Source organism: Mauremys reevesii, linkage group 15, assembly GCF_016161935.1.
Source record: "Mauremys reevesii isolate NIE-2019 linkage group 15, ASM1616193v1, whole genome shotgun sequence".
Classification (NCBI taxonomy): Eukaryota; Metazoa; Chordata; order Testudines; family Geoemydidae; genus Mauremys; species Mauremys reevesii.
Window position 1 is genome coordinate 8,357,832 of NC_052637.1, and position 21,858 is coordinate 8,379,689.

General features: G+C 45.4%; 2 non-coding genes and 1 pseudogene across 2 annotated transcripts; 1 reads left to right on the forward strand and 2 right to left on the reverse strand.

The window, feature by feature from the left end:
* Positions 1-5,675: 5,675 nt before the first annotated feature.
* On the forward strand, positions 5,676-12,300 carry LOC120383441 (annotated as a pseudogene).
* A 3,676-nt stretch (positions 12,301-15,976) lies between these two features.
* TRNAL-CAA lies at positions 15,977-16,085 on the reverse strand. Its single transcript has 2 exons — positions 16,048-16,085; positions 15,977-16,022 (listed from the first exon to the last, which is right to left on the reverse strand). It is a non-coding gene; the product is annotated as a tRNA-Leu (tRNA).
* A 2,615-nt stretch (positions 16,086-18,700) lies between these two features.
* On the reverse strand, positions 18,701-18,773 carry TRNAK-CUU. The gene has a single exon. It is a non-coding gene; the product is annotated as a tRNA-Lys (tRNA).
* Positions 18,774-21,858: the final 3,085 nt, after the last annotated feature.

The following is a 21,858-nucleotide window of genomic DNA, read 5'->3' on the forward strand; positions in this document are numbered from 1 at the left end:
TAGTGGGACTACACCAATGGGAAAGATTGAGGGGGCCCAACATGAGAATATCCTATAGCCCAGTAGTTAGAGCCTTAAATTGGAGGTGGCAGAGCCCTGTTCAGATCACTTCGCCCCCTTCAGCAGATGGGGGATTTGAACCAATGGTCTCTTGGGTGAGCACCCGGATCGCTGGGCTAAAAGCAGTGAGGGAGGGAATTCTTCCCCACTGCTTGCAAGAAATGCCTTAGGCACCAAACACCAGGCAAAGGCTCACTGCTGAGAATCACAAGCAGAGGTAGGTGCAGAACTCCCTGAAAGGGGTGGGGCTTAACACACAGCACTCTGCTTGGCATCTCCCATTGGCTAGCTTAGGCAAGGAGCCACCCAGCATGCTGGCTTTGTGCATCCCATTCTCAGGCACTTGACTCCCTGCATTCATTGTATGGGAAGCCTGAGCACCGAACTAAGGTTTTGTGAATCCCAGTGATTTTCAAGGCACCTAAAAGTTAGTACTTGTGACTCTGATCATCACAACACCTACATCCCTTGGTGAATGTAGACTTAGGTACCTAAATACCTTGATAAATCAGGGCCAAAATGCCTAAAAGTTAGATGTTGCAATACCTAAGTCCCTTCATGGATTGATCCCCAAATGACTTCCATGGAGCTACATTGATTTACACCAGCTGAGGATCTGGTTTTTGCAGTCTCTCAGATGCCATGGTAACTGCTGCAAAATGGTCAATAATGTGACACCTGTGTCAAGTCGTGGTCACTGCGGGCTAGATCCACAAAAGGAACTTAGTCTTAGGCTGGGCCAGAGGGAGGTCTCCCTCTGCTCTGCTGTGAATCAACAGTAACTCCACTGAAGTCAATGTAGTTGTACTTTTGTAAAGCTTGTGTCAATGAAAGAAGAACAAGGCACATTCTCTGCATTTGCAAGACGCCATGAATTTAGTGACTGGAGCTTATGAAAACACATGTGTTTTTTGATCTGGCCATGAAATGAAAATATTTTGGGCCCCATTCTGTACATTTCACTGAAGCAAAAATCCACTTACCTTCAATGGGGATTTTGGTGGTATATGACTGTAGTGGTGCCTTCTCCCGGCCCCTCCACAAATGCAGTCAGAGAGCAACTGAAGTGCTGCACCTGTGTCCTTTTATTGTTTGTGTCTGTTCCCACCACCTCTTATTTACAGATATCTACAGAGACCAACATTCTGGGAAACTACTACCTTCCCAGCCAGCAGGGATCTAGAGCCCACACTCCTCCCTTTCCTGTCTCTCCTGTTTCCTGTCTCTTAGCCAGCTTTAGAGGGCAGGCTGGCTACCCAGCCCTGCAGGTGGATCCACTCTAGTAATTAGGGTGTGGCCCCTCAGCCAGCCCAACTACTAACCCTCTTCCTCTGGAACAGAGGTAACAGGGGCCTGGCTTGTTTCTCCTAGCCAGCACCTTGTTACAATGACTCATAGGTTTGGGTGCGCTCTCAGTATTTAACGGGAGGTCCCAGGACAGCGATTACTGAGTTTCTCTCCCTTGCAAACCTGGGTAATGAAAATCTGAATGCATCACCTATTTAAATAAAGTTCTAATTATGAAGGGAGATACAGTCTCTCTGTTTTAATAATGTGAATATTTAGGGCTAAAGCCTGGAACTCGTACCCATATTCAGAAGCAGTAAGGCCCAGCTCCTCAAAAGTACGGAGGCATCAAACTCCCACTGATTTCAATGAGAGGTAGGCATGTAAATATGTTTGGAGATCTGAGTCTTTCTCCCATGATTAACTTTATTGGCTGCAGTGAAGCTACTCATTTAATTGCCTGCTGTCCATTCACCATCTGGCCTTTAGTTTAGTGGGCTCTTTTTATATTTCCGTGGTTTTAATTTTCTGATCAGATTGAGAACAATCATGCTGCTGTTACAGTCACTGTGAGGTTTACCTTTGATTTCAATGGGAGAACATCTAGTGCCTATTGAAAACAATATGTCGACATCCATGTATCTTCCACTTCCAGAACTTCATTCTCTCAGCCAAGATAATCATCATTGAATGGGTGTGATTCTAGTAGGGTCCTGCAGGAATTGGTTCTTGGTCCTGCGCTATTTAACATTTTTATTAGTGACCTGGAAGAAAACATCAAACCATCACTGATAAAGTTTGCAGATAACACAGAAATTGGAGGAATGGTAAATAATGAAGAGGACAGGTCCATAGGCGGCAGGTTTGTATAATTTTTGGTGGGGCCCAAAATGGTGGTGCCCCCCCGCTCCCGCCCTGTAAGCCGATATAAAATGAAGCTACAACGCCTCAGCGCCACAAGATTACAAGGGTCAATTAAAAGTGGAAAGTCAGAAGCAGCACTTGCCTACTTCAATATACAGTATTATATTTTGTTGCACCTGTTGTGATGAAGTGGGAATGTTCTTAATATTTTCTCTGAATACTGTGTGGGTGCCTCAGTTTCCCCTGCAAGATGCCAACTGAAGGTGTTGGGGACAAAGAGATCAGGTGGCCTCCTTGTCCGGAAGAGACACAGAGGCCAGAGGAGGGAGTGTCAGTTTGGAGCTGGCTGGGGAAATGGGGAGAGACTCAGAACTTGGTTCTGGGCTCCCCACCCCGCAAGATGGACCTGACAGAAGGGTTCTGTTTTCTGTACCAACAAGCTCTGTTTAAACTGTGTTCCCATCATCTAATAGCCAGACTGTAAAACAGAAGGTTTGAGAGTCACATCTGACTGCGGAGTTGGGGTGCAGGGACCTCTGGCTGCCCCAGGACCCCGCCTGGGCGGACTCACTGCGGAAAGTGCATGGTGTGGAAGGGCATGCTGAATGCTCTGAGGTCAGACCCAGGAAGGTGTAAGCTTCTTGCCCTGGAGACAGTCTGCTCAGAGAGGAGGCTCCCCCAGAGTCCTGACTGGCTTTGAAGGAGTGGTTCCAGAGCATCCCAGCATCCCCTTCCACCCCATGCACTTCCCAGAAGTCCGCAAAGGCACTAACACTCCCTCCTCTGGCCTTTGTCAAGAAGGCTAACAGCATTTTGGGCTGTATAAGTAGGGGCATTGCCAGCAGATCGAGGGACATGATCATTCTCCTCTATTCAACATTGTTGAGGCCTCATCTAGAGTACTACGTGCAGGTTTGGGCCCCACATTGCAAGAAGGATGTGGAAAAATTGGAAAATCCAGTGGAGGGCAACAAAAATGATTAGGGGGCTGGAGCACATGACTTCTGAGGAGAGGCTGAGGGAACTGGGATGGTTTAGTCTGCAGAAGAGAAGAATGAGGGAGGATTTGATAGCTGCTTTCAACTACCTGATAGGGGGTTACAAAGAGGATGGATCTAGACTGTTCTCAGTGGTAGCAGAGGACAAAACAAGGAGTAATGGTCTGAAGTTGCAGAGGGGGAGGTTTAGGTTGGATATTAAGAAAAACTTTTTCACTAGGAGGGTGGTGAAACACTGGAATGGGTTACCTAGGGAGGTGGTGGAATCTCCTTCCTTAGAGGTTTTTAAGGCCCGGCTTGACAAAGCCATGGCTGGGATGATTTAGTTGAGTTTGGTCCTGCTTTGAGCATGAGGTTGGACTAGATGACCTCCTGAGGCCCCTTCCAACCCTGATATTCTATGATACTCTAAACTGACCACCAAATTTAAGTTGTGTGTTTTTCCCGTCAGGTGAGGACTCTGGGGCAGGGCTGGGTATAAGGAACTTGGGGTGCAGACAGGCTGCCCCAGGGCTAGGGCCAAAGAGGACTCCCCTCCACCCTCCCTGGCAGCAGCAAGCTCCAGGGGAGGGACCCCTCCTCTCCCCCGCAGTTCACTGCACATGCTCCTAGGTCCCTCTCAGGTCCAGAAAGCCCACTCGCCTCCCCTATGGTGGGTACCGAGGGGGGAGGTTGCCATCACGTGTGGCCTCCCCTGCTGCCACTGGGGATGGGGCTGCCCCTTGCCCAGCATGGTGCAGGATTGGGGACTGCAGGGTGGTAGCTGGGGAGGGGCACAGTATCACAAAATTCACCTAAGCCCCAGCTTCACAGGTCTAGGAAGCTCCCCTCCCCAGTGGTGTAGCCAGGTTCTAACGTCAGGGGGAGCAAACACGTAAAAAAAGATGCCAGCCAACATATCCAATTACTAATCAGGTAGTTCTATAACAGGCTGCCCTGGACCCCATCACCCCCTGAAGCACAAGGTAGGGGTAGGCACCACCATGTTGTGCAACAAACACTTGACAAAATTACTGGACTTAGTGACGGACAATGCGGGCAGGTGGTTATTATGTCATTCAATCATTCAACCCATAAAATTGCACACATTTTGCCTTAGTGAAATTAAATATCCAGAGAATTACTGGGCCTGTGAGATGACCAGGGCTTGCTCACCTGTGGCTCCCGCTCCCCATGCTGTGGAGGCACAGCCAGGCAGGTCTGCATCTGCAGGTAGGCACCCTGCCTCAGGTGCAGCTCCCGTGGGCCCTGATAGCCACTAGACTGGGAGCCTCCCGGACAATGGAATGGGCTGGGCTGGGGGGCGGAAGGCAAAGGGGGAGATTGTAGGGAGCTTTGGAGGAGGGGTGGCAGTGGAGGAGGGGAGTGGTCTGGCACAAAGGGGAGGGCTCTCTGGAGAGGAGTGACAGGGGCACAGGGGTCATTGGGAGTCTCTCGAGGGGGCAGAGGGTTGTGTGGGTCTCTGTGGGGCAGGGGGCTGTGATGGGCAGAGCCAGCTGCAACCTGGGTCTGCTCTGCGGGGGGTGTTGCTATAGTCCCCTCAGGAAGCTCCCCCCATCCTGTGTATTTTATACCAGCCCCGGGGTGCCCATTGCTGCTCCTTTCCCCGCCCACGGCTCCATCTGTCTGTCCCCACAACCTCCCAGCTGTGTCCATCTGTCTGTCCTCACTACCCCCCTGGCTGTGTCCTTGTGTCTGTCTGTCCCACAACCCCCCGGCTGTGTCTGGCTGGCTGTCCCCACCACCCCCGACTGTGTCTGTCTGTCCCCACCCCCCCCAGCTGGGTCTGGCTGTCCCCACCAACGCCCCCCCAGCTGTGTCTTTGTGTCTATCTGTCCCCACCCCCAGCTGTGTCTGTCTGTCCCCACCCACGCCCCCCCAGCTGGTTCTTTGTGTCTGTCTGTCCCCACCGCCCCCAGCTGTGTCTGTCTGTCCCCACCAACGCCCCCCCAGCTGTGTCTTTGTGTCTGTCTGTCCCCCCCAGCGGTGTCTGTCTGTCCCCACCAACGCCCCCCAGCTGTGTCTTTGTGTCTGGCTGTCCCCGGCTGTGTCTGTTTGTCCCCACCAAACCCCCCTCCCCGGTTGTGTCTGTGTGTCTGGCTGCCCCCACAGCTCACCGGCTGAGTCTGTCCGATAGGGACAGACCCTGCTGCTGCTTGGCTCAGGGCTCAGACGCTGCCGGTGGCTCGCTCCCCCTCCCTGCTGTGGAGGCGTGGCCAGGCAGCTCCAGCACCGCCCCCGGCAGCTCCCATTGGCTGGGGTTCCCGGCCAATGGCTGTGAGCCCTGTCGCTGCTGGGGCCTCTGCCGGGAGCTGCTGCTGCAGTGAGAGCACCCGGCATGGCAGCGCGGGGACCCCTGAAAGTATAGGGCCTGGGGCCCAAACATTGCTGGAGCTGGGCCCACCTTTAGGATTATTGGTGGGGCCTGGGCTCCACGGGCCCATAGAACTCGCCGCCCATGGACAGGTCACAGATACAAAGTGATCTGGATCGCTTGGTAAGGTGGGTGCAAGCACATTATGCATTTTAATATGGCTAAATGTAAATGTATATGTCTAGGAACAAAGAATGTAGACCACTGTGACGCTGGCAGACCAGCCAACCTGTGTATGACCCATAACAATTTAACCAGAGGCATTACAATCGCATCAGGATAATGCACTTGTGTGTGAATTTCAAACAGATGTACTAGACCAGTGGTCACTAACCCATTCATTTGTAGTAATAGAAATCAGGGGTAGATGCTAAGTGTATTTGTTTGTGTTTATCTGTATCCCATCAGACGTTTTACAATGTAACCAAATTAGCTTGTAGATGCTAATTCCCTTTCATGTCTTAAACATCTTACATTATGTATAAAACTGCATTCAGTTAACCTTAAGATCAAAGATGTGAGATAATGCAGGAAACTAATATTATCTGCATTGTCTTCAGCTTATCTATCTCTGTTATAATGAAGGACCAGCAAATTGTTTCATGCAAATGAGTGTAACTAGATTTGCTGTGTATGCATATGAAATTGAATGTTAACTTCAAAGTGGCAAAGGGTCCTGTGGCACCTTATAGACTAACAGACGTTTTGGAACATGAGCTTTCGTGGGTGAATACCCACTTCGTCGGATACTTGACAACTTCAAAGTGGTGGGTCAGTTTGTGCTCAACAGAGAAGGATCCTCAGTCACATGCCGTGCTCAAAACACTTTGCAGCCTTTTTCAGCTATAAAAATGAAACCTCGGGCCAGTTATAACTCGCTTCTTTTCTTTATAAAATTTTAATTAGCTTACTAAGGATAGGCTGAGGTAAGATCTGAAATATATATTGACCTGAGGGTAAGTTTCTGATCCTTTGGGATTGGTAGAACCTTAAGTATGGTGCACAGGGTTTTCAATAACCTCTCACTATATTAGGCCTGTTTGCCTAGGTAGGAGCCAAGGACTGGAATGCTTAAAGGAGATTGTCTTTGGCTTCCTGTTAACCAGTATAGTACTATAGAAGCTCTTTTGATACTGGTTTGGTGACTTTAATTATAGGATTTATCACCAGTTTTGGGGGACTACTTCTTGCAGTCTGCCCCGAGCGTGGCGTTCTCAGTGTGGTCCATCCAGGCAACCAGTCACAGCCACACTGACACGATGGGGGACTGTATCCTGGGAAGCAGTGATTGAAAAAGATTTGGGGTTCATGGTGGATAATTAGCTGAACATGAATTCCTGGTGTGACACTGTGTAATGCAATCCTTGGATGCATAAACAGGGGAATCTTGATTAGGATAAGTCAACCTCTTATCATGATGTTTATTCTCATTAGGTTCAAATTTCAAACATGGAAATGATTCATTATCTATACTACTTGACACTGATCTAGGGAATCTCTGCCATTTACTCCATTGGAGGGATTACCCATAGTTTATTTCTCCATTCCACTAACGTCGGTGGAGCTCTCCTCCAAATATGAGCTATCACGGATCTGGCTACTAGCAATAATTGAGTTATCAATGAGTCCTTCCTTGGATCAGTACCAACTTTAGGCTGCAACTATGGGTTCCATAAGTGACCTAACTTTAGTAATCTTGAAAATATATTTATTTTCCTCCAAAATATTGGCTTCTTACTGTCCTAATATCTTAGGGCTTTCCCAGCATAAATGCAGGAAGGCTGCTATATCTCAGATATAGATGTGTTTTTAGCCTTCCTCCACAGGTTTTCCCATTGTTCCAAGTGATATCTGGTTTTAGACTCTTTCCCCCATTTTCCCATAAATGCGCTCTTGTCTTCTAGATATATGGGTAGTAATTCATTGTAATAGGGGGGTCGCACATTTCATGACTTCTCTAGGCCTACCTCATTGCATACAATAGGGGCTCCTTGCATGCCTTCATTTCCCCTACTGGCTTCTTGTTTCCCCCAATCCTCCTCCAACAGGTGTTTTTCCCCCGCCATCCTCCTTCCCCCATTATAGCGTCCCCCTTTTTCTCCCCCATTCCCTCCATGTGTGCAACCCCATTCCCACCTTTCCCCCACATTGCGCCTTAGCACTCCTCCTAGTTATTTGTCTTCTTTCTGTCTTTGTAGCAAGTCATGCCGGGTGTCAGGATGTTAAACTATAGTGGGAAGATGGGCAGAGATGAGATGGAGTATTGTCATGATGAAAGGCTTTAATGGCACCATGTATGACCTTTGGAGAATTGCAGAGGTGGTTGTCCCTATGGCAGTGCTAATCAGATGGCTGGAACTCTATGTGTCCCACATTTTTCCCCTTTTGGTTTTCTGATTTCCCCTAAAATCATCAGGGGATGCCTAAAAATTTTCCCTGAAGATTTGGAATTGATCCGATGTGGCATTCCAAAATTTTTGCGTTGCAGACAGACAGAGAAATGCTGTTGAGTTGAGTGTGAGACCTTCAAAAACTCAGCCAACCATTGGGAAATAAGTCTCTTTGAGATGTCCTTTCCCTTAATTAATGGATCTGTCATTGTAAACATTCTGCTAAAACTTGGGCTTCTGCCAATGGATTATGTAGGAATCCATGGCAACTTCCTTGCCTATGAAGTGAAAAGACTTGGGTTGTGCTGGGCAAAATGGTGAGCAATTCTAAATGAAGGGATGTTTGCTGGAATTGACCTGCCCCCAACCCAGTGGAGCAGAATTCTTCTCTAGTCTATAATATTCTATTCTAAACTAGTACAGCTGGGTCCACTCTATTCTATTGTTGTACGAGTGGGTTTATTCTATTCTATTCTAGGACTAAAAGTAAGATTTTTAAAGATATTTAGGGGGCTAGTGGCATTTTCCAAAGAATCAAGCTGCCCTAACCACTTTGTAATCAATGAGTTTTAGTCACCCAGGGCTTTTGAAAATCTTACTTGGTGCATAAACTTCTTTAAAAATCTGCCCCTAATTCACTGACACTGCCTACTGCTGCCTACGTACATTCAGGTGTCAGTTCAGTGCACTGCTCTCTGTCGTTGGGTGATCAGCTCAGCCTACACACGCAAAAAGGTGTAGAGACCTCTGGTAGCTATCCCATTACTGTTGCTCCTGACCTGGCTGGCAAAATCAGGGAGAAAATCATACAAATGGCGATGCTTATGCCAGGCCCCTCACTGACACCATAAGTTCCCATCTTCCTGTTGAGCTGGAATGGAGAAATTTGTCGACTCTGATTGTACATTGGCTGTGGAGTGTAAAATGAGACCAAAATTGAACTTTGACCTTTAAGTCAGAGCTCACCAAAAGAATATCAGATTATTCAGCTATGCTCTTGTCTCAAATACATTAAAGTGAATGTGAGCGACTTGGCATGACCGTGCCTGCTTGTTCCAACCACTACACCTCACTCCCCTCCTCAAACTGCATAAGCCCAACAAGTCCCGACTCCTATGTCCAGCGATAACCACTTGATCAGACTGATCTCTCAGTGCTAGGAAGAGCACCCAGGAGTCCTGGGATTTACAGTGTTTCTGAGGCCAGATGAATACCCAGTTCATCCTCTGTGTCCTGGATATCCCCCCTTGTGTCAGCACCAGTCAACACGGCAAACGTTCCCAGCCTGTTGAGTTTGAGTGGCTAAAAACAAACATGAACCAAATGAAATATGCTGTAAACTTGTTAAGGATTCCCCTTGAGACGGGAACCCCAAAGCTCTGGGGAACCGACTTCTTGATCAGACCCAGTAAAGCTCAGGGGGATTTCAGAGATTTTTTCATCTCAGCACCTGTTCAGATATGATACATGGGAAAGATTTCTGGGAAAGTGTCATTTCTGGAACTAGGGCCACTTCACCTTCCAGTCAGAAGGGCAATGCACATCTCTAAGATGTGACTTCCCCACACCATCCTTAGTCATAAGGACGCAACCAGCTCTGAGATCACAGGCACAGCAGTTTTGTGAGGTAATGACTGTTATTGCAGAAAATCTGCAACATTCTATTAGCGATATGCATTGTAATCGCAGGGGGAGGAGGTGGGTGGGTGGATCTTTGGATATAGGCTTTTATTTTTAGAGGAGCATAAGTGAGTGAGGAGAACAGCAAACAGACACTTCCCCGTCTGTGCCCCGTTTCCCAATTCTAAACCAGGGATAATTAAAGTGACCTCCTTTGTAAAGTGCTTTGAGATCTACATATGAAAAACACTAAAAGGAGGTAAGAATTATTAAAATTGAAAAATATTATTTGTTTCCCAAAAAAGCAATCAAAATAAAAATTCCATGCAGAATCTGAAATTTGGAAAAAAAAACATGTTTAAAATTGAAATGAAAACTTGGATTTCAATATCAGGGAAATACAATTTCTTTGATTATTTAACCACATTTTTTTTTCAAAAAACCAAATATTTCATTGACGTGTTTTTTTGGGACTATCTAGTGAGGATCTAGCTCTCTCATTTAGCATCTGAGACCCCCATGAGGAACCGCTTTCCTTGTGATCCACAATCTTCCCTACACTGAACCCCTAGGACCCATAAGGAATCTGTGGCCTGTCAGAGGTGTGCCCCATCAGGGCTGCAGGAAGATGAATGGAGACAGTGGTTAGCAGAGGGCTTGCCTCAATGTGTAGACTGCTCCTCTTGACTCCCAAGGACCCCAGGACTGGAGATGACCACTGGTGGAGCTCACATGTTCTGCTGAAACAGGGTTACTCACAAATGGGCCTGAGGAGAGTGTGGAATTCAGTAAACAAAGGAAATTACCAAGCTAGTGGTTTTTTTTGTTAAGGTGGAGTTAATATTCATTTAATATCAGTAACACAATGGGATTACATCATAATCATTATCATCATTGTTCCTTCTGCAGGCACATTTTGCAAGTAATAAATGGAGAAGAATCTCACCACCCCAGTAATAGAATTTGTCCTCTTGGGTCTCACTCAGAATCCTGATCTTCAGCGATTCCTCTTTGTGGTTTTCTTCATCATCTATGTGAACACGTGGCTGGGAAACTTCACCATCATCACCACCGTGATCACCGACCACCAGCTCCACACCCCCATGTACTTCCTGCTGGCCAACTTGGCTTTCTTGGATGTCAGTGAATCATCAGTAAATGCTCCAAAATTGCTCTCAGGTCTCCTCACCCAGAGTAAAACCATCTCATTCAATGAGTGCATCCTCCAGATGTTCTTCTTCCACTTGGAGGCGCTATGGGGCTTTGTCTTTTGGCAATGGCAATTGATAGATATGTAGCCATCTATAAACCACTGAGATCCTTGACTATCATGAACCGGGATTTGTTAGTGTTAGTGTTAAATGCATGGCTGGGTGGATTGATTCATTCTGCTGTTCAGCTTGGACTGCTCCTCCAGTTGCCGTTCTGTGGTCCAAATGTCCTGGACAATTTCTACTGTGATATCCCACAAGTCATCAAACTGGCCTGCACCGACACTCACTTGGTTGAATGGCAGATGGTCTTCAATGCTGGAGTGCTGCTCTTAATAGTATTCATCATTCTGCTGATTTCCTACACTGTCATTTTAGTCATGATCAGGACACGTATCATGGAAGGGAAGCGCAAGGCTCTGTCCACTTGTGGAACCCAGATTACTGTCGTGTGTTTACAATTCATTCCCAGCATCTTCATTTATGCTCGGCCCTTCAAGGAATTCATGCTGGACAAGGTGATATCCCTCATTTACACTGTAATCACCCCGATGCTGAACTTGATGATCTACACGTTGAGAAATGCCGAGATGAAGAAGGCCATCAGGAGACTGATGAGGAGAATGCTCTTCTCGGGGAGGGAAAGAGAGACATAATTGATCTTCCAATCTTACATTTGTGTTAAAAATCTAATTTGTGCACTGTATCAGACAGCAGATATATGTGGCACGTGAAAAGTGTGTGGAGTAAAAAGAGATCAAATACTGCACACTCAAGAGAATCTGTGCTCACAAACACATTATAGACTGAGGGCAAGAACCTCCATGTAAGTAAAAAAAGCAGTGGGTATAAATAAGACATAGCTCCATGAGGGTAAATGGGTCAGTTCCCAGCGGGAGGAATCGTGCCCCCTAATTGACTTCCACCAGTTGGGCTTTTGACACTGAGAATTGCTGTCTGAAATCCGTCTAAGAATGATTTGAACTAATGAGGAACTCATGAAAATCAGTTACTTCCCCGAAAAAAGATCTGTCCATTAAATTGTGTATCAGAACTAATGTACTGATTGTGGTGAGGAAAGAAGCAGTTATGAGATTTTTACAATATGAGGAAAAAAATAAAAATAGTTGTGTTAACTTTTCCAAGAAAATTTTGCTTTTTTTCCTTTCCCAAGCAGTTCTATATTTTCAAATTTGATGTACTAAAGAAAGTTCTATAGTGAAAAATTGTTAAAACGAGTCTCTCTTTCCTAAAAAGATGGACCCTCTATGTGTGTCAAAATTGGCTTTTCAGATCCAAAATGAATTTTGACTATTTATAGTCCCATAAGATCTCCTAACCAATGTGGCTCAAAGAGAATAGCTACTTCTGGCATCTTAAAAAAACACTGTTAATGAATTTCAAATCAAGTACACCTGTATATAATGAATGAAGACAACAGGAATGTAAAAAAATAAAGGAATGGTTTTCAGCAGAGCTGAGTGGGGGCAGAGAATGAGGAGGATGGCGCTACAAAGGAGCACTGAGACAGGGTGTGAAGGGGAGAAAAACATTTTTAAAGATGGTGAAAACATTATGTATCATAAATATTTTTTAATGGCATGAGGATTTTAAAATAAGGTGGCTCTTTACTGAAATTAGAAAATAAAGTGAAAATATTCTAATACGTTTTTGACGATTTTTGAGATATAAAAATAAAAAGCATAAAATCAAAATATAATTAATTCACTCTTTTGGTTTATTATTCTTCCCCTTTTTCTCTTCCTCTCTTTCATTTCTCGTTAGAAAAAGGGGAGAAAGTAAAAAAAAAGATTCAAAGGGGGCAGTAGTAAAAAACAAACAAAAGAAAACAAAACTGAAAAATCCAAACCTAATCATTTTAGTCAAATATGTCACAAATATTTATTTTTAAAAGAGTAAGTTATTTTTGAAACCTTTGAAATGCAAATGTTGTTGAAAATTTTTGTGAAATATTTTGTCTATAACTAGGTAAATAAAGAATTAGATAAATTCATAGAGGATATGTCCATCAATGTCTATTAGCTAAGATGGTCAGGGATGCAACCTCATGCTCTTGGTGTCTCTAAGCTACGGACAGCCAGATGCTGGGAGTGAACAACAGGGAATGGATCACTTGATAATTGCCATGTCCTGTTCATTTCCTTTGGGGCATCTGGCATTTGCCACTACTGAGGGACAGGATACTAGGCTAAATCGACCATTGGTCTGACCTAGTATGGTAGTTCTTATATTTATAACTTTTAAGGAGTTAGATTGTTGTATGATTGTGAAAATTAATGAAGCAAAGAAAGGCCTCTTCTTATTCAACCGATCTGCAATCCAGGTGTATCATTGATTTTCAGTGGGACTTGTGATCTTAGAATCTAGAATCTTAGAATCATAGAATGATAGAATATCAGGGTTGGAAGGGACCTCAGGAGATCATCTAGTCCAACCCCCTGCTGAAAACAGGGACAATTCCCAACTAAATCATCCCAGCCAGGGCTCTCTCAAGCCTGACCTTAAAAACCTCTGAGGAAGGAGATTCCACTACCTCCCTAGGTAACCAAGTCCAGTACTTCACCACCCTCCTAATGAAAAAGGTTTTTTCGCTAATATCCAAAATAAACCTCCCCCACTGCAACTTGAGACCATTACTCCTTGTTTTGTTACTTGGTGCCACTGCGTAAATTGGCTGTAGCTCCTTTGGAGTCTGTGTCCATGATGCCCTGTGAGTCCGATGTTGTTTTAGTCTCCCTGCTGATTTATTAGGAGAATAAAAGATGGACACCAGAACTGAGGCAGACTACAGACACCGCATTCTGAGAAAACAATGGTGAACCTCCAACTCCAGCAGTGTGGGCCACATAGACAAGTAACCAGCACCCACAATCTTCACAAGGTTTTTTTCCAAAATAACTCATTTTTTGGAAAAATAGGTTGAGCCTTTTTGACAATCTGGCTAAAGATTTTAGTGCCTAACTGGGAGCCTAGTTCTTCTGAAAATCTGGCCCTAGCGGTGGGTGTGAGACCTTCTGAAAATTCTGGCCAATGTGTCTGGAAGCTCCAAGAACCATCGCAACTTTGAGCATTTACTAGAACAGGATGAAGAAAACCTTCCTTCCTTGACCTACAATCACCTTGACTCCAGGTTGAGGTTTCTAGAGAATTGATTTGATTCTTAGATGCAATGCGAAACAAACACCCGCCTGTAGACATTGGAAGAGGGAGGCCGAAATGGATCTGCCACTAAACCACGTTGCCTTTCATCAGTAGCCACCTGAGCAAGAGGGTAACCATTGGCCTAGAGGTGAAAGGCCCATAGCCCATGCTCAGAAGCCTTCAGCAGCTAGATCTTAGGAATGGAAAAGCTTAATGATCTTTCTCCGGGGTGGTTACTTCCAAGACTTGTATATAGCGCTGGGTGAAAGGTTTTTGAATGAATATTATATTTAGTGAAATATTTTGGTGGACCCAAAATGATTGTTTGGTTTGGTTTGGTTTCACCAAGAAAAATGAAAAAAAAAAAAGCTCTTGGGTCAAAGTGCAATGTTGTTCTAATTTAGGTTAGGCTAGGTAAGAACGAAAAACTAAATTGTTTGCACAAGAAAGTGTATTTGTGTAAAAGGGTGCAGAGGCTGGGCGTTAAGGGGCAAATAGGAATATTGTAATAGTTGGAAGCTTTGCTTTCCCCATGGCCTCCAAAGAGTCTACAAGCATTCTGAATGAGGGCAGGAAGTTGCATTCTTCCAGTTGAACTCCAAACGAGGAAGGAAAGGCAGACTTTTGTTGATGAGGGTAACTCCCTGACCAGGGATCAAACGCGCGCCATGGCGGTGAAAGTGCCAAATCCTAACCACTAGACCACCAGGGAGACTATATTTGAAGGCTTGGGCTTGACTTTCTAGGCCTACTTTCTGTCCAACTGAGGCCATTCGTTCGTCTTCAAAGGAGGTAAACACAAGCTCTGAGCTCTTCATTTCCTTACGGTTCCCTTCCTATTTTTAGCACTGATATGAAAAAGAAACAGAAAACATATTAAAACAATTTCCAGTATTGTTATACATTGAGGCCACATCTTTTTTTTTTTTAAACAGTTTGATTGCTATCTTGTTTTACTCTCCATGGGCTTACAGAAATGTACGAGGGATGAATAAGATGTGGTTGGAATCGTCAGCCTTAAGCAATCTCCTTCCCAATGAAGAGGGCTGGTGGAGGATTTGAGAAAGAAGCAGTTATCTCAACTACTGAGCGCTGGCGAAGATATAGAAATAAGTAGAGAAGCTCTAGATGGCTGCTCAGGGGGTGGGGGGCAAGGGGCAATCAGCTTCTGAAAGGTTATTTTTTCCCTCTCTTGCCTGGGCTAGAAGAGATTCTACTCTCTTAGGAACATGGAATTGTCAATGTGTATTGTTGTCTTCATGATGTACTAAAGGTCCAAGACTAAGGTTGTGACTCAGAGCACAGGGGTTCCAGCTCTTAACCCCTGTGGGGAATGGACAATGGACCAACTTAATCTGTTGGACAGAAAGTAGCCTGAAAGAAAATCAAATGATGCTTCCGGTTCCTCCGTCAGGATCACAAGAGAAACACAAAAAATCCCAAGAGGAACAATTCTTCTCTGCTTTAGTTACCTCCATCGCAATCCTCTCCACCTCTTCTTCTGCCTACCTAGCGGCTCTTCGATGGAGAAAGATCCTGGAGCTGACAGAATTTCTGAGATACAAACTGAGAGAGAGGCTTTGAGACCTCCTGATAGGATGTTGACACAATCTAACAGGGCTCTTGGTTGTAGCTGCCTCCTATCTCTGCTCCCTATGTTGTCAATTCTGTGCCCTCATGAAGCAGCCAAACCAGAGTACATAGAGCACCCAGTTTAGGGCTGAAGCCCAAACCCTGAGACCAAGAGTCTTACCTTCCCTTTATCAGTGTCTACTGTACTGCTCCCTTCTTTCTCCACCTGTATGTTTGACATCCATACCTGCCCAACACCAAGCAATGCCAACTTTCTGGTGGGGAATAAACTGGAATTTACCCAACTAGGTGCCTTGAGCGCATGGATTCTGAAGGTATTTACAATTCCCTCTAACTTCTCTTGCCGCTACTCTAAGAAAACTCCTAAACAAGGGCCATTGAAACCAGGCCACCTCTTGAGGTGGAATCAAGAGGCTGTGTCAGGAGTGGGATTTGAACCCACGCCTCCTGCGGGAGACCAGAAGCCCCAACTGTGGGAAAGACAGAGCCTTGAGTCTGGCGCCTTAGACCACTCGGCCATCCTGACACTGGCACAAAAGCATCTCTCTCAACCCTCCTTTTCTTCAATATTGTATGAGCTGCTCAAGGAGGCCAAGACAGCATCTCTCTTTCAACACCTACATCACATCTGTTTTTTAGACACCATCACCCTCATCTAAAGTTGCAGGTTTCCTACAACCCTGTGCGTTCTGAGGTGTTCTAATCTCCCCCCTCACTTATTAGGGGAATAAAAGATGGCCACTAGGATAGAGGCAGAATAGAGATACTTAGCTTAATGAGAACCTCAAACTCCCGCACGGTGGGCCACACAGTCAAGCAGCCAGCACTCACAATCGGTACCGGCCTTGTTTTTTTGTTTTTTTTCCAAAATAGCTCAGCACTCAGGGTGTTGAGCCCTTCTGGAAATCTTGCAAAAGAGTTTGGAGCCTGAACGGGAGTTGAGTTCTTAAGAAAACGATGTTTTTGTTTTGTTTCCCCAAGAAAATTGGGGAAAAAAGATTAATCTAGGGTGAACCTGGATGTTTATTGCTGTTTTCGTTCAGCTCCACTAGGCTGTTTCGAAAGCTGGCCCGTTCCCCATTACAGAGGGTCCAAGCAGAGAGAGTGAAGGAACGCCTGTGCTCAGTGTCACAACCTGAGCCCGAGGAAAAGCCCTGAAGCACGCTCAAATGACGCTTTAGGTTCATCCATCAGAATCACAAGAGCAAGACGAACTCTCAAGAGGAAGAGTCCTCGGCTTTCATTTACCCCATCGCAACCCTCTTCACTTCTTCTTCTGCCTACCTAGAGGCTCGTCCAGGAAGATCACTCAACTGATTCTAATTTGGGCAGAGAAACCCAGGGAGGGCTTGTGCTCCCCCTCCATGTGAGCGGATAGCATTCTGACCTCGTCTACGGGGTCGCTCAGCTTTGGCTTCCCCAGTTTGTCAACTCGGTGCAGGCAGGAAGCAGGCTCTCCTCGGCTTTGGCAAGCCACTTTCTGTCCAAATTGGGAAACCCGTCCAGTCCCCATTCCCCTGTGAGAACAAGAGCAGAGAATTCACCAGCTGAACCCAATCCGAGGCATTGAAGCAGGTGGAATTATGCTTCCCGTTCCTCCGTCAGGATCACCAGGGAAACACACCAAAATCCCAAGAGGAACAACTCTTCTCTGTTTTATTTACCCCCAACGCAATCCTCTCCGCTTCTTCTGCCTCCCTCGAGGCTCCTCCAGGGACAAAAATCATTGAGCTGATAGGATTTGGGGGATAGAAACGGAGAGAGGGGGTTTGATACCTCCTGAGAGGATGTGGCCACGATAGAACAGCTCTCTCGGTTTTAGAAGCCTCCTAGCCTGGCTCTTTTGTTGTCAATTCTGTGCCATCAGGAAGCAGCGAAAGCAGGGTAGGTAGGGCACCCGGTGACGTTGCACTCCATACGTTTTATGAAAGGATGCTTATAAGTGTGAGTATGATGTAACTGGAATATGCTTGATGCAAAAGGTCTCTTGTAAGGTATCATAACAAAGGTTCTAACCTACTGAATATATGCCTCCTATTTGTATGCATGTCTCATTCTTGTATCTGAAGCTGGAAATATGAAGTCTAACTCTGAGGTCCTATTGTAATTATGCAAAGCGTGGGCCACTAATGGTGGTTTAAAACGATCTTGGGTGAAAGTGCAATGTTGTTATAATTTGGGTAAGGCTAGGTAAGAAGGAAAAACTAAATTGTTTGCACAAGTAAGTGTATTTGTGTAAAAGGGTGCAGAGGCTGGGCTTTAAGGGGCAGCTAGCCATATTGTAGCAGTTGGAAGCTTTGCTCTCTCCATGGCCGCCAAAGAGTTTTCAAGCCTTCTGAAGGAGGCCAGAAAGTTGCCTTCTTCCCGTTGAATTCCAAGTGAGGAAGGAAAGGTAGACTTTTGTTGAAGAGAGTAACTTAACTCCCTGACCGGGAATCGAGCCTGGGCAATAGCAGTGAAAGCACCAAATCTTAACCACTAGACCACGAGGGAGAGTACATTTGGTTTGTTGGGCGTGACTTTCTAGACCTACTTTCTGTCCAACTGAGGCCATTCGTTCGTCTTCAAAGGAGGTTAACACAAGCTCTGAGCTCTTCGTTTCCTTACGGTTCCCTTCCTATTTTTATCACAGTCAACTGATATGAAAAAGAAACAGAAAACATATTAAAACAATTTCCAGTATTGTTATACATTGAGGAGATGTCTTTTTTTTTTAAACAGTTTGATTGCTATCTTGTTTTACTCTCCATGGGCTTACAGAAATGTACGAGGGATGAATAAGATGTGGTTGGAATCTTCAGCCTTAAGCAATCTCCATCCCAGTGAAGAGGGCTGGTGGAGGATTTGAGAAAGAAGCAGTTATCTCAACTACTGAGTGCTGGCGAAGATATAGAAAGAAGTAGAGAAGCTATAGATCACTGCTGGGGGGGCAATGAGCTTCTGAAAGGTTATTTTTTCCCTCTCTTGCTTGGGCTAGAAGAGACTCAACTCTCTTAGGACCATGGAATTGTCAATTTGTCTTCTCTTCATGATGTACTGAAGGTCCCAGACAGCCTCAGATGGTTGAGTGGACAAAGAGTGGATTCCCTTGGGTCCTGAGACTCTAAGGGAAAGAGTGATGTCGAAGAGTGCAAGATCAAACGCCCAACGTGGGGCTCGAACCCACGACCCTGAGATTAAGAGTCTCATGCTCTACCGACTGAGCTAGTCGGGCTAGGCTTGAAGGTGTTGCAAAGGCACAGACAGTACAAAAGAAGAGTGAAGGAAGTTTCTTTGCGTGTTGAGATTCGTTTCCTGACATTTGCCTTCTTTCCTGGTTCCTTCGCTCTCCAGCTAGCAAACAGGACCCGTTTCAAGGCTAGTTAGATGCTGGTGTCTAGACCAGAGAAGTGGGGTTCATCTAGCAGCTGCTTAGAGAAACCTGGGCGGGAGGGTGGAATTTAGGATTCTCCCACCAGGAGGAGGTGCTGTTTCTCAGAAAAAGCTTCTCAGCGCCCAAAGAGGGGCAGACAAGACAGTTCCCGCCGCCGCCAGACACATCTTTCGCAGGGAATCAGAACCCCCTGGGGTAAAACTCCTCCAAGCATGCGCGGCTCCAGGAATGTCAGAGAAGGGAAGGACTGTTTGCTTTAGGAGGTGGGTGCGGAAACCTGCAGGTCCTTAGGTCCCTCCAGCGTGCGATGAAACCATTTGGGGGGAAGGGGCCGGGGTAGACAAAGAGAGGAAAGAAGGGCTTGCAGCTCCTGTGCAAACACCATGTTCCCAGCGGTCCAAGAGAAGCGGGTGGGGGTTCGAGCATTTTGGCTGCTTCCTGAGGACACAGAACTCACAACCTGGCAATGCTCAGAGCCCCGTTCCTCGGAAGTTTTCTTTGTGTTGGTCTTGTGATGCTGAGGAGGAAGCTGAAGCATCATTTGAGTTTGTTTCAGTGCCTTCGGTTGGCCTAAGGTTGTGACCCTGAGCACAGGGGTTCCAGCTCTTAACCCCTGAGGGGAATGGACAATGGCCCAACTTAATCTGTTGGACAGAAAGTAGCCTGAAAGAAAATCAAATGATGCTTCCGGTTCCTCCGTCAGGATCACAAGAGAAACACAAAAAATCCCAAGAGGAACAATTCTTCTCTGCTTTAGTTACCTCCATCGCAATCCTCTCCACCTCTTCTTCTGCCTACCTAGCGGCTCTTCGATGGAGAAAGATCCTGGAGCTGACAGAATTTCTGAGATACAAACTGAGAGAGAGGCTTTGAGACCTCCTGATAGGATGTTGACACAATCTAACAGGGCTCTTGGTTGTAGCTGCCTCCTATCTCTGCTCCCTACGTTGTCAATTCTGTGCCCTCCTGAAGCAGCCAAACCAGAGTACCTAGAGCACCCAGTTTAGGGCTCAAGCCCAAACCCGGAGACTAAGAGTCTTACCTTCCCTTTATCAGTGTCTACTGCACTGCTCCCTTCTTCCTCCACCTGTATGTTTGACATCCATACCTGCCCAAGATCCAGCAATGTCAACTTTCTGGTGGGGAATAAACTGAAATTTACCCAACTAGGTGCCTTGAGCGCATGGATTCTGAAGGTATTTACAATTCCCTCTAACTTCTCTTGCTGCTACTCTAAGAAAGCTCCTAAACAAGGGCTCTTTCAATGTTTTAAGGGCAATTGAAACCAGACCACCTCTTGAGGTGGAATCAAGAAGCTGTGTCAGGAATGGGAATTGAACCCACGCCACCTGCAGGCGACCGGAAGACAGAGCCTTGAGTCTGTCACCTTAGACCACTCAGCCATCCTGACGCTAGGACAAAAACAGCTCTCTCAACCCTCCTTTTCTTCAATATTATATGAGCCGCTCAAGGAGGCCAAGACAGCATCTCTCGTTCAACACCTACATCACATCTGGTTTTTAGACACCATCACCCTCATCTAAAGTTGCAGATTTCCTACAACCCTGTGCGTTCTGAGGTGTTCTAATCTCCCCCCTCACTTATTAGATGGACACTAGGACAGAAACAGAATAGAGACACTTCGCTTAATGAGAACCTCAAACTCCCACACGGTGGGCCACAGAGTCAAGCAGCCAGCACTCACAATCGGTACCGGCCTTGTTTGGTTTTTTCCCCCAAACTAGCTCAGCACTCAGGGTGTTGAGCCCTTCTGGAAATCTTGCAAAAGAGTTTGGAGCCTGAATGGAAGTTGAGTTCTTAAGAAAACGATGTTTTTGTTTTGTTTCCCCAAGAAAATTGGGGAAAAAAGATTAATCTAGGGTGAACCTAGTGTCCAATAGTTTCCCTTCCTCCCCAGCCCACTGGCTTGAGGTCTGGGGTAGCTGGAAGGATCCCAGGTGCAATCTGGGGAATGGGCTAGCTTTCCATATCTTTGCTTCGAGAACCTGTTGGTGTGCAATTTTAACAATTTTTTTCACTTAACAAATTTTGTTTTACCGTACTGGAGACATACTGCATCCAGTTATATTGATAGGTATTAAACAATTATCTTTTTTTTTTTGCTTTAACAGATGTATTTTTTGTTACAGATGTAATTAACCTTAATTTTTTTTATTACCCAAAACATCTTATGTTCTAAATATCTGCATTTCAGTACATTTCATAGCTATTGCAGTATGTTTTTTTAACTTTTATTTGTTTTTGTAATAGGTTGTTCTGTAGCTCCTATTAGCTTTTTCTGATTTTCTGAAAGACAAAAATAACATTTTTCTACCCCTTTCAGGGTGGCATTGATTATCGCTTAAAAGATTCCTTTCTTTTACAAATACCCTTGCTGATTGCAGGCAAAACAGAGGAATTACCCCCATATTTTCTTGTGTTTTTTTGTTCTATAGGCAGGCCAGGTTTTAGTGGCTTCTACTTTGAGGATTATGGGGAAATTATTCCACTGTTTAGTTATTAAATTCATGAGGTGGTGTACCTCAGGTTTTTCTTCTTATATAGCAGACCAAGTTTGTAATGTTTTTCCTGCTGTGTTAAGCTTTAAGTTCATTCACAGGTAATAGCTGAGAAGCATCATTACCATATTACCTTAAAGAATTTTTCCAAAATCATACACACTATACGTTGTTACATGGGTACTTACTAACATTACATTTATTTCAATGTTTAATATTAACAATAACATTAGCATCAAATCTATTAAAGATATCTTGTTATACCATGTCTTTTATTTAGGCAATTTCTTTTGTGCTGGCCGTTCTCAGCTTCCTTTATCAGTTAGGTAATTTGCATCAACACAGGCATGGCTTTTGGATTCAAAGCCATCAGCAGAGCTCAGAGACTCTGTCTTAAAAGGAACACA